The 12,893-nt window shown below is 38.5% G+C and overlaps 1 protein-coding gene across 2 annotated transcripts in view; it reads left to right on the top strand.

Moving 5' to 3' along the window:
- Positions 1-83: 83 nt before the first annotated feature.
- The window catches only part of Gprk2 (G protein-coupled receptor kinase 2), a 61,487-nt gene continuing 48,677 nt past the window's right edge, over positions 84-12,893 (top strand). The window contains exons 1-2 of one of the 2 annotated variants that reach the window (XM_064694053.1): positions 84-959; positions 6,721-6,743. The gene's annotated coding sequence lies outside the window, so the exon portion shown is untranslated. The remainder of the gene's footprint in view (positions 960-6,720; positions 6,744-12,893) is intronic. The other variant, XM_064694054.1, reaches the window with a different exon arrangement.

The raw sequence follows: 12,893 nt of genomic DNA, 5'->3' as shown, positions 1-12,893 counted from the left end.
ATGTCGAAGGAAACAGTCTGTTAAGGCTTTTATGAGTCTTGACTTACAGCACGTTAAACGCTGTGCCTGTTAATTAACAGCATTTGTGTTACGAACGGACGTGGGTGTATACCTCTTTTGCTAGCGCGGACGTATAAAATATTTAAAAATTATTGTTAATTAATACGCGTGCGAGCCGCAACAAATGCAAATTAAACGTGCGTGTTGTGCAAGCCAATTAAATCAAGTGCTTTAAATTTTTGGCATTCTGTGTTCGATCGCCGCGCTCTTGCTCTATCGTGTGTTTGTGTGTGTTAGTGTGTGTTTGCAGCGCGCAAGTTCAAGTGTGTGAGTGCGTGTATGTGCAAGTGCTAGTAAGTGTGTGTTTTGTTGGCCAAAAGCAAAACGCAAAGAGAGCCGCTATAGCAGCGGCCGCAGCAGCAACAAAAAGAAGAAAAACCAAAATCGACAAATGCGGTCAAATTGAAAAGAAGAAATAAAGTATTGGTGTCGCCAACAACAACAATAACAACAACAACAACGAGACAGAAGCAGCAGCAAAGCAACGCAAAGCAAAGCAAAAGCAAACTCAAAAGCAAACGCAAAACTTGCCGAGAAAGCGTGCCGCCTGTGCCGACGTCAGAGTTGACGCTGCTGCCGCTGTCGTTGACGCCGTCGCGTGTGTGAAAAGCCGGAAAATTGCTTCACTAGGCGTTGTCGTTGCAAAGACCTTTTCTAGCGCGTCTCTTTAATTTGTTTATGCTGATCTGCCTCTGTTGCTGTCTCTGCTGCTGCCCTTGCGCCTGTTCTGCGAATTGGATGACTCGCCTTATCAACGGCGCCCCCTTATCAGTCACATTCTGATTGTTGCGAAAAAATTATAAAAATACCAAAACACATACTAAAACCTAAGCATTTAAAGCACAAGCGGCTGCTTCTACGGAAACAACAACAGCAAGAACGCAAAGCAAACAGACAAGGTAAAATTCGCTTGCCTAACCCCACCATCAACAACCCTGCTTTAACTTTGTCAAAAAAAATTATTTAAAAGGTTTTAGTCCGCTGCAACAGACTGCGCAATACTCTGTTTATGTATGTAATAACAATCAAAGCAAGTTTAAAAGAACTATCTGGATTCTTGGGATCTATATCCTGGAAGGCAGTGTCTTTCAAATTGGGACTAGGAAATATTGATTTATCCCTAGAGAAGCTCATATACAGTTCCCAGTCCAATTAGGTGGCTCTAGCTTTAAAACTGTAAGACACATGATTTTCTATCTATATATATATATATATAAAGGAATTGGTCCTGGCAGATTGTGTGGGGATCAATGGATGGACAAACCACTAAGCTAAAATGCTTACGTAGTATGTTTGAAACATTCGACTATTAAGTGGCGGAAAACAGTGGTTAAACTTTGTATGAAAAGCATCAAAAACAACGCATATTGATTTTCGCGGTTTGCCAAGCCCCCCAGAGGGCATACAATCAATTTTAACGATATCTGACGCGGTTATACACGCGTATATTTTCCAAGCTTCAAGCTTCTAGCGACAATAGACAGACAAACCGTGCACAAAACCAATATACTCATTTTAGCTTATGACTAGAGTATAATAAATTCAGCTGCACCCATTTGCCTGCCGCCTTTTAATTGTCACACCTCATTAGCTGTTAGCTTTGCCAGCGCCGGCTGCATAAGTGCTTTAAAGTATTTACTGTAATTTACACGCCGTCTGTCCCGCGTTGCCCCAGCCGTGCCGATGGACAACGCAATTTCATTAACTTAATCGATGCCCCTTTGATGCTGCTGCTGCTGTTGCACATGCATTGAGTGCTTTATGGCCTGCCACAGATACTCGCTCGCTTGCCGCATCGCCCCGCCCCGCTCTCATTGAGAGTGAAAGCATCCGTGTTCGCACCGCCACCAGCGTCATAGTCTTGGGCATTGTTATCACTGCTGTTGTTCATGCTATCTGCAAGGCCTCTTCAACCTCTTCTGCCCTCAAAAAAATAAATAAATAAAGAGTATAAAAAAACATAAACTCATTATGCTATGCGCACTTCCGGTCGATGTCTGTTTGTTCTCAACTTTGTCATTGTTTTGTCTGTTCCACGGGTTGCTTATCGATAAAGTTTCCATACGCATCGTTATGAACATATCTAAAATATGGATCTTAAGCGAACTACAACGGTTTTTGCTAAAAGAGATGTTTGCTTAACAGATAAGCCAAAGAAATAATAGTTATTATTAATCCTATAAGCATTGGCTATAGTTACAAACTATCAAGCAAACTTTTTAAATAGCTTTAGCAACTTTTTCTGTCGGCTAAGGCAATGCAGAACAATTTATAAACTAGTTTGGGCCGTTCGATGGAAAAACAAAATCTGGAAAACTTGCATTCATTTATACTTTTGAAGTTTTTAGTTTTATATATCAAAGGTAGGGCTTGCGTTCGCTTAAAGGTCACTTTACTTGCCAAACTTGAGTAGAAGATTAAAACTATTGAAATTTGTCAGGTAAAAGAGATGTCCCTGCTGTCCGGTAATAATGATTATACCTTATATACCATAATTACATAATTACACCTTCCTATAATACATATATCATTTTCAATACTACGAGATATATATTTGGGGAATTCTTTAAACAACTCGCGTATGTACTCGATTTATATTTATTTGCCATTGCGTTGCGCTGTTTTGTTATCTTCTTTGCATTTCTTTTTGTTGCTATTGTTGCTTTTGTTGTATGTCATTGTAAGTGACACTGATTGCCGATTGCCAGACGGGCTGCATAATTAGGGAGCGCTTAGCATTTGCTGATAGCGTCAGCCGCTTCCGCTTCATCACTCATCAACAGCAGCAGCGGCGGCAGCAGCAGCAACGGCAACGGCAGCGGCAGCGGCAGCGTTCAATGTTCCGTTTTCAATTTGAAGAACCAACTGTGACCCGCCATTAGCAGTTGCCCAGTGCCCGGCGCAGAGTCAGCCAAGAGTTGGCCACATGTGGTGCCGAGTGCGGGTCCTTCGCCATGCCATTGTTATTGCCATTAGAAGCGATCCTAGGCTAGGGGCAGAATATTTTTGTGGCACCATAAAAGCATTCGAGTGCCGTTCGTTTGCGTCACAGTTTCAGCACTGTCACACGTACACACATACACGCACACACGCATACAGCTAAAAAGAATGGAAGGAAAACATGATGTGTATATTGTCTGACTGCAAAGACAATAAACCATCAATGAGCAGGACGAGCCGGAGGACCAAACCCCAAAGCAAATAAAACTCAATCGAATATTATTATCAACAAGGACAACGACGCGCCCCAGAACTGAACTCGAACCCATTCGTGTTGGGCTTAGCCCCGGCAATTGGGGATTGGCCACATGCTGCTCATCGTTTGCACGCGTCATGGCGCTATATAGCTGTGCTGCCGGGCATATCGAACACAGCGCGAACCCAGTCCAGTTCCAGTCCCAGTCCCGTTCCTTGAACCGTTTCCAATCCCAGACCTGTTTCGTCATTGGCTTTGGGTCTAATTTGGCGCGACTTTGGCACTTGTTAGCCAATATGTTTTCGGCCATGTTAATGGCCAAACGGAATTGATATTAATTGCCGCACGCCTCTACAAACTGTTGTGGGCGTGGCAGCGGCTAGCAGCCGCTCTAAGCGCTAGTCCATTAGCCAGCCACGAAACTCGCATGAAAATCAGCTTAACTCATTTTTGCAGCAACAATTGGAAAAACCAAAAAAGGCAACGGCTTATCGGCTTTACGCCCATTGTATTGTGGTCGACTATCCAATACCCTGCTCTTCAGTTCTTTTATTAATATTTTGTTGTTGTCGCTATTAAGAGCGCGAACCCCTGAATGGATTTACGAGTGCAGCTACCTGAAACCCTATGCCACATACATATATAATTGGTTTTATAGCTCTAGTTGTAGCTGTGTGTGTGTGTGTGTGTATTGTTCGTGTGTTCACACACTTATCCATTGCTGGTTGCTTTGGCAACGCATTGTGACTTTCAATCCAATTAATCCTTGCTCCCCTTCTTCGTACAACCCCGGAGAAATTGATCCTATTACAGTTTTTGTATAGACCTCTGATTGAATTAGACATTTTTAGATGAAGCGTCGATTGCCGTCCCATCTCTGAACAATCTTTCTGAGAACAATCGTTTATGTGTGCGGACACGTTTTAACAACCGAATTCTATTCGCGTCGAAAAAGTTGAATTCGAAGTGTGACAAAACTTTATGTCCAACAAATGCAAGACCAAATGAAAATGGATCGTCCAAAAAGTCATAAAATGTTTGGAACATCAAAACTTATTAAAGAATATATAAACTATTATATATAATACAGTAATCGCATTTCACACAACTAGCGAATAACTGAAGCTTAAACAAAAAAGAAATATTGATTGCAATAAACTTTATTTTAAGTGAGGTTTTTATTAAAGCTGCATAAGCTTCCAGCTTGGAATTTTTTTATATTTTTTTTATAAACTAAACCTTGAGCCGAATTGGTCCAAAAAGCAGTGTAAATAAATTGTGTAAATATAAAACTTGAACTTTTTCATTAGGAATTGTACATTAATTCGAACCACTAGCCAAACGCCGACCCTTTATTAAGTATATTTTGACTAGTTTCATTTGAAATAAATTGCAATATTCGACAATGATTACAAAAACAAAAGGAAATATGGATAATAAACTTGAGCTTGGCAACCGATACTAAATAAAAAATTCCAAATTACTTAAATTCAAATATCGACTTCGTATTTTAAAACTTCCTCATATTCACAGCTACACAGAAATCTAGTTTCCATCTTTTTAAAGCCAATTTAAAGCATAAGTTTGTATTTCTTGGAAATTTTGAAGAAGCAACAACGAAAAATTCCCCTGAATTCCATTTAATCCAACATAGCAAACATTCTGCTCGACTAGAGTGCATTTTACTTACGTTTACTTACTGATGAATTAATATTTAAGTTCCCATTCAGTTGAGTAGCTCTTGTAAGAATCAACTACAGAACGCCTTGTGTGTTCACTTAATTTCCTGTGCTCACCGGGCTTATTTCAGGACGCTAACTACATCCAGGTCCTGCCACGTTTAGCCAGCCATCATTTTGATAAGAAATTTCAGCTAATCAACCGGAACTTGATGGCGCGGAAGACGCTGTTTACGGGGAAAGGGGGGGGGGGGCTGGGCAGGCAACCTGCTGTAATGACCTTGATAAACTTTTGCTTTTCAGGTTGTCAGTGGGTTCCTTTGCTTTCTTAGGATGTGCACGGCTTGTTTGGCTTTCGGCCATTTTCTTTTTATTTGTTATTGTTCTCGACGTGCATATTTGAAAAACGTTTTACGTGCTACCTCGTAAAAGATACATACCTCAACCTAAATAAAAACAAACATGTAGTATGTATTTAAAGGAAAGAAATAAAATGTTTGTGATTCACACAACGAGGCTGGGATACCATAAGCTTCATTTGCAATTACTTTAACATGAAGTGTAAGGCACTTTAATTTATTTACTTGAATTTGAATTAAATTACATTTTGTATTCATATAGTCTAAGTCTTAGATTTTTTACAGGGTATCAAATGTCTTTACAGTGAACTTTTTTAAAGCTCTCTTTTGCGTTTTGCAGCTTAGCTCAGCTTGCTGCCTGCCTTTTGTTGTGCTTTTCACTCAATTTTGATTAAAGACAAACCCTCGTCCTGCCTGATATAGCTTTGACTGAGTGTTATTGCCACTGAGATGTCAACCTTTAAACCTGGGCCCTTTTTATGGGTCTTCGCCATACCTGTGTGGCACACAAATTGAATTTTACTGTTCGTCTGTCAACAAGCAAATGGTATACGCTTGTACTGGCCTACATATAAGCTAATACATATATCATGATCCATCAGCAAATGCCAGCAAATGTCGCCAAAATTATTCAAAGTGTCATTGAAACTTTTTTTTGTGCCAGAACAAAAGATTAGCCCAAAGTTAAATCATCAGCAGCCGCCCCGCTTTCCTTTCCACTCCCCCCTCGCTTGAAAACCAATCATTTGTACATTGAACCCCGCCCCGAACAGCGACTGTGGCAGTTGTAAATATGCATGGCCAGCGCCATGTGGCCAACACCTTGACACTGCGGCTGGCGACTTGGCAACAGCAGCACACAGCAAAAAAAATAATAAAGACCCAAACAACAACAAACATTCTACAGGCGCTTTATGCAAAAACAAAAAAAAATACAATGAAAAAAATATATATATATGCGTCAGGCTGGCAGGCAAACTGGCTCATAATGCGCCTCAGGGTACAGCTTTGGGCCCCGTCTCCCGGGCCAGGCCATGGCAGCGAGTCCAATCGACCAGCCCGGCGGCATACGTGTAGAATTCATTAACAATAAAGCGCAGCAAAGCCGAAGAGCCTGCGAGCATGGCAAGACGAAGCTGGAAAGGAGGCAGGGGATGTGGTTGAACGGCATTGTGGCAGCCAAGAATTCTCTGTAAGCCCAATCCTGGGTGGTCCTTTTGACTTGGCTGCACTCTGTTATGTGAGCTGTTCCCATAAACGATTTTATATTTTGCTCCACAAGCTTAGAATGGAGAATGTGAAAAAATAGATATACTGACTTTTGGACATGGGCTTAGTTTAATATTTTAATAATCATTAAATATTATTTAACTACGAAGAGTTTTACAGTTGAATTAAATACGTTAAATTTTATTTCTTTTTGTAGATATCGATACTAAGGAACTCAAGGTAAGACCTGTTTATAGTATAACTGTTACGTTTTCCAAATATACATATATTTTATGATCATTATAAGGTATCACTTTGATATGCTATACACGCTGAGATACTAATAATTTGTAGTACTAGAATTCATACTTAAAGAAAAATTAAATGCATATGTACCTTTTTAAAATAAATCAGTAAATGTAAAATTTACTGTTAAGAAAGTAAATAAATGATTAACAATAACACTAAACATAATTTAGAGCGGGCTTAAATCATGTATATATTGGAGCTTATTTAAAATTGAAGAATTTTTGTGAATTGCAGAATTTTTGTGAATTGCAGCTTATAGAGCATCGGCCTCTCGATTGTGTTTAACATTTGGCAAAATCTTTGGCCGCAACGCGTCGGCCTTAATTTAATGTCTGTGGTTTATATTTACGCTGTTCTTGCTGTTGTGGTTGTTGTTGGTGGTGGTGCTGCGGGTGGTGGTGGTGTTGCTGGTGGTGCCTCCGCACAGTCATTAATTGATTTTTGGCGCTTGCTTCATTACAAACTTGTACTGGGAAACGAGCGCCTGTCGCCAATTGCCTCCCCCAAAGAACGGAATGCATATATCACGATTATGGAATATGTATATATGATATTAAAAAAAAGGGGAACACTGCGCAACACTGACAGCAAGAGACAAAAATAAAAAATAAAATAATCGTGCGAGAGAGAAAGTGAGGAAGGGATAGACACTTGTACAAACATTTGGAGTGTTTAACTTTGCGCTCGTTTTTCATGTTGTTTTTTCGCTATTGAATTCTTTTTTTTTTTGCTAACATTTGTTGTGTTCTTCATAAACTTTTGCCTTTCGTTGCCCTTGTTTCCTTCAAAACACAACATTGTTTTTTCTGTAGCAGCTGCGAAACACAATAGCTAAATGCATTTGTTGATGTTGTGCACAACTTTGGCTAAGGTAATTGCCAACGTCTCTAAAATTTGTGGGCTTGACAAGGGTAAAGTTTTAAGGCTTCTCTAGTAGATTTTTCATAGTTGGTTTTCGATTTAACGCAGTTGATAACTTTTTGAATTAATATAAGTGTGATAAGAAGAAATATCAGCAAAACATAATGCAAACTAGCTAGAAGGACTTGCAGCTCATAATAATCTGTTATTGACAACTATTACACACTCTTACACATAAATTTCTGTTATATTAATTTCGCAAACAAATATACCTCTCGCAAACAATAAATTCGGTGGTATTCAAACAAAGTTTGTCGCCTGCGACACTTGACAGCTTTTGAAATAGTAAAAAAAAAATTATTTTTCTATATATATAAAAAGAACTTGGAGCATGGCTTGCATGCAAGGGACACAAATGTTGAAGCTGACTTTTAGCGTTTTCTGCTGCTATTTTTACAGTGCCACTTGGCAACACACAAACTTGTCAAGTTTATGGAACAGCCAAACTTGAAAGCTGTTCTCTCCCACGTTTGTCACTCACTCTCGATTGCAGGAGACGAGAACTGAGAATGCGTTAAGTGCAGGTCTTGAAGTGCGCTAGCGACGTCAGCTGACGGACACTTTGTCATTACGAGTTTCGGTTGAAATCTTTATGAGCCCATAAATTTTGCCAATCGATTGTAGGACGTTTATTTTATACAATCGCCTACCTGTCTGCTAAAAATATGCCATTTTTTCTTACCTTCTTTTTTTTTTATAGCGTCTGACAAGTTTTGACACAGTTGTCGTACATCAAATTGGGACGGCGCAAAATGATTGAACATTTGCATTAAGCAGACAAAAGACATACGTAAAAAATATTTTCTTGGGAAGTACCTGACTGCACAATTATCTGTAAAGATTGCAGACGGTCAGTCGTATTATTCGGAGCTTATATAGGTACACGATTAATGGTGGGTACATGTTAAATAAAGGATACGCAGCGAGCTAGGACATTTTGTACGAGCAGAGACATTTTTTTTTTAAGGTTTCAATTGAAAATTCTATACATCTCTATATATAAAACTGACTGAATGTCTGGTTGGTGATCAACGCACAGCCCAAACCGTAAGAGCTGGGAAGCTGAATTTTTGAGTTTAGTTACCTTATGTGATGAAGGTTCACGTTAAGACAGGTTTTCGGGAAATTCCACCCGCATGTGTAGAAAAATCGCGAAAAATGTATGCATGAAACTATTTTGTTTAGCATTTAGATCGACCTCAATCTCATTTTCAAATATCTTTGTTCAAATTCATTTGAGGGGTGTATCACACTGTTCGCGGAATCCAAGCTTCCTCGGTGCAAAATGTGATTTAAAGATTTTTTGGGGTAAGTTTTCAGTTTTGTCTGATTTGCTTCAAACCTATTTTCGAAGGTCTGCCTGAGAATATATTATATATATTTGGAAAATTTCAGCCGCAACTGTGAAAATTTGGCGGAAAACTTTTAAATTTTTTTTGTTTGTTTTCGCTTTCAAAAATACTTTCAAAGATCTGTTAGAGAATTTATTTGATACGTTTTTCGTAAAGCTCAACCCCCTGGATGGAAAGTGCGGGTCAAAGATTTATTAAAACAAAGTTAATTTTCGGCTTCAAGATTCTCACCACAAGACAAACATGGGAGGAACCGATTGATTCCAACATTTGGTTCCTTATTCGATGCACTTTAAACATATTTTTTAATAGAAGATGATTTCACGGTTGTGGAAATGTAAAATCTAAAATTCTTAGCGCCAAAGTTTTCACGAGCACAGCCGGGCAGTACCTACAGTAATATATATGTCAATAATTCGGCACAACAAAAGTTTACTTTGCATAGTACAGAAGGGTTCCATTAAAGCTAACTTTCTTTAGATGTATGCAGGGAATCCCGCCAGCTGGGAACCCCTTTAGCCTTTTAAAGTTTTATGCACATATAAACCTATACAGTCACATACATGGCTTAACAATTTTAATATTTTATGTTGTCTGCCTGAGCCCTGTGGCCAATTTGCAAACAACCAAAACAACAGTGCAGTCATAATAACAACGACAGCAGCAAAACTTTGAACAAATATTGACATCGTTTTTTCGCTTTTCCTTAACATTTCCCAACATTTTCCTGCTTTTATTGCGTACGTAGTAAATAAAACATTCAACCGTTATGCACATGCATATGCACGGCAGCTCGGTTCGGCTCAGCCCAGCTCAGCTTAACTCGACTGGACTTTCAGTTCTGTTCACCTACCAGACCGGCTCGTACCGTCCCGGCCAGCCCGTTTGTTGCAGGCATCGCGGTTAACGTCGCGTCATCATCATCGCCGGCTGCGGTCAGCGCTGATGTTGGTTTAGTTGATGGCCTCGGCCCGTGTGCCGGCTTTTGGCTGTCAGTAGAATTTACTTAACGACCTGGCCTGGTCAAGTAATGCGACTTGGGCAGTCAAGCTGACCAAGGGCTTAGTGAGAGGTCGCGCTTCATGCAGGCCAAAACTGCTGCATCATAATACTATTCATTTTAATCTTTAAGTTCATTTATGATTGTTTGTTTGAAGGTCAGTCGTCCTACAACGGGTCGCTTGGTAAAGATGTTAATTGCAACTTAGGTTGTAAAGTAATAAGCTTAAAATTCTAATCTAAAGCTTCTTAAATTTATAGCTAACATGCAGAAATGTACCATATAAGTATCTATTCTATATGCAGGTTGCATACGTACACAGACAGGTGGACACTAGGGTAGGAATTTGGGCATATTTGTGTAACTATTTGTATAGAGCAATCTATAAATTCAGGAATGAAGTATTGCATTTTGAATGTGTGCCATGTGATTGCCATTTGGCATTGCAATTGCAATTGATTGATAAATTCGTTAGCGGGAATACGTAAAAATAAGTAGAAAATAGAAAATGTTTCGCTTTTTTCTCGTTACTATTTGCAATTTCGATTTGTAAGGCAAATTTACTCGCGCCGGACGTGCGAGCCAATTTCATATTTGCATGCACATATATATAGACTTATACATATATATATATATATATATATATTTTTTTTATATATGCATAGTATATATATATCGATTGATACGAGTATTACGACATTTGAATTAACAGGCCAGCCTGTTGGGGCTGTTATGGCTTTTGCCAGTGTTTGTTTTAGTCGAAGCGTTATTTGTTTATGCATTACATGGACTAATGCTACAAAGACTTGACCAACGGCCATTCATAAAGCTGCAATACCAACAACAACAGCAACAACAACGACAACATCAACTGCTATCCCAACAGCAATAGCCACGAGCAATGAGCATTTAACGCAATTGTTAGCCTTGTGCCAGAAACCAAATAATAGTAATAATGCGAAAAAAGAAACAGCAAAGAAATCAAGAAATACCGAAGGAAATAAAGCACGAATCAAAAATAAACGCCACAAGTTTATGAACATTTAAAAATCGCGCCAGCACTTTTCGTTGAAAATTCAATTAAAATGGCAGCGCGTCGTCGCTAGTAATTAATGCAAATGGCCAGAAATAAAACTAAATCAAGTCGCAGATCAGAAACGAAAATGAAAATGAAAATGACGAGCGAATCAGGTGAGGTAGCCGCTGCGGGGGCAATAATGCAGTGGAAATGAAATGTAAACACGAAACACGGGCAAGTTAATAAAAATATTTTTCAATTCTCAAAGCAAAAACTACAATATTGAAATGAAATCAAATAAGAGAGAGAGAAAAAGAAAACAAACACACACAGAAATGTGAAAATATTTGCAAAATGTTGTAAGAATTTTGTAAATACACGGAATAAACAAATGCAATTGTGTCCATATATCGCTCAATTGAAATCTTTATATAATGCCGTTTATAATCAGACACAACAGTGCGGCAAAAATAAAATACGAAAAAAAAGAAGAAAAACAAATAAATAAACAAACGCATGTCGAATAGTATGGAAAACCAGTTATTGACAAGACTTTGCTTAGACACTTTTAAATACAATGATTAAGTTAATGTTTATGCCTTGTTATTGCTGTCGATGCCCAAATGACGTCACAGTGACGTCAAAGCGATCCGCTTTTATTTATAGCAGGTGCGACCCGAGCCGAGCAACGCCAAGCGGCCTGCGGTAAGCGGTGCGCGGTGCGCTGTGAAAGCCAAAAGCCAAATTAAAACATACACACAGTGTCAATAAAACATCGTCATAGTATTTAAATGAGGTTTGACAGCCACACACACGCACATTCACACACTATCAAGCACATAGTTCCATAAATACAAGTGTATATATTTATGTGTGCGCCTTTATTATTATAAATAAATACTTGTATTGATACAGGTGGCCTTACTCAGGCCAAGCAATTCGTATAGCTTTTGGCCGGGTCAAATGCGGGCCAGCCTTGGCGCAATGCGGGTCTGCCATGTTGTTGTTGTTGTTGTTCTTGCTGTTGTTGCAGCAGCTGCTTGTTTTATACTCCACACTAGACACTTTGAATGGGCACTTTCCAGCGATTGATCGATTTGACATATGCACATTGAAGGTGCGGTTCCATTCTTGATAGCCCTATGAACTATGCAAAAATTCTTATCAGCGCTTAGAAATGGGTGCTCTATTTTGTTTTTTTTCTTACTAATTTGTGTGCTATAAATACTTTCAGTTGAACATACATATATATTAAGTCGCCCAATCCTGATAATGACCTGAGCAGTACAGCTAAATGTCAGAGATGCTTATTTCCATGCTTTGTCTGCCCTGTTTCTATGTATGGCAAGCTTTTATTTTGACTTAATTTCGTAAAAAAGTTTTTTCTTTATTATTGTTATTATTTTGTCAATGTTTACTAAATCCACATTTCACACAAAACAAATCGCTATTACATATTTTAAAAAAATACATTAAAATGGAAAAAGTATTACACCTACATATTTAGGCGATTAAGATATTATTTTCGTGAAAAACTTATAATTTGTATAATTATCAGCATTCTTACCTATATAATATTATGTTTACGTACTTGCCTTCTGGCAAAGCTTGTGTTCTGACTGGAAATGAAACTAAATCCTGCCGAAGGAATTGTTTAGTTTTACTTTGCTGCGGACTTGTAAATCTGACAATAATTAAAATTAAGTTTCATATCATATTAACCAATTACTAGTTACGCATTCAAGTATACATATATATATAGTTTTCTTTATAAAGTTTTTTTTGAATAA

Source organism: Drosophila montana, unplaced genomic scaffold, assembly GCF_035044405.1.
Source record: "Drosophila montana isolate Dmon_TW-CO22-7 unplaced genomic scaffold, ASM3504440v1 contig_3733_1, whole genome shotgun sequence".
NCBI classification, from domain to species: domain Eukaryota; kingdom Metazoa; phylum Arthropoda; class Insecta; order Diptera; family Drosophilidae; genus Drosophila; species Drosophila montana.
The sequence above is the reverse complement of the archived record's forward strand: the minus strand, read 5'-3'. Positions and strand labels throughout refer to the sequence as shown.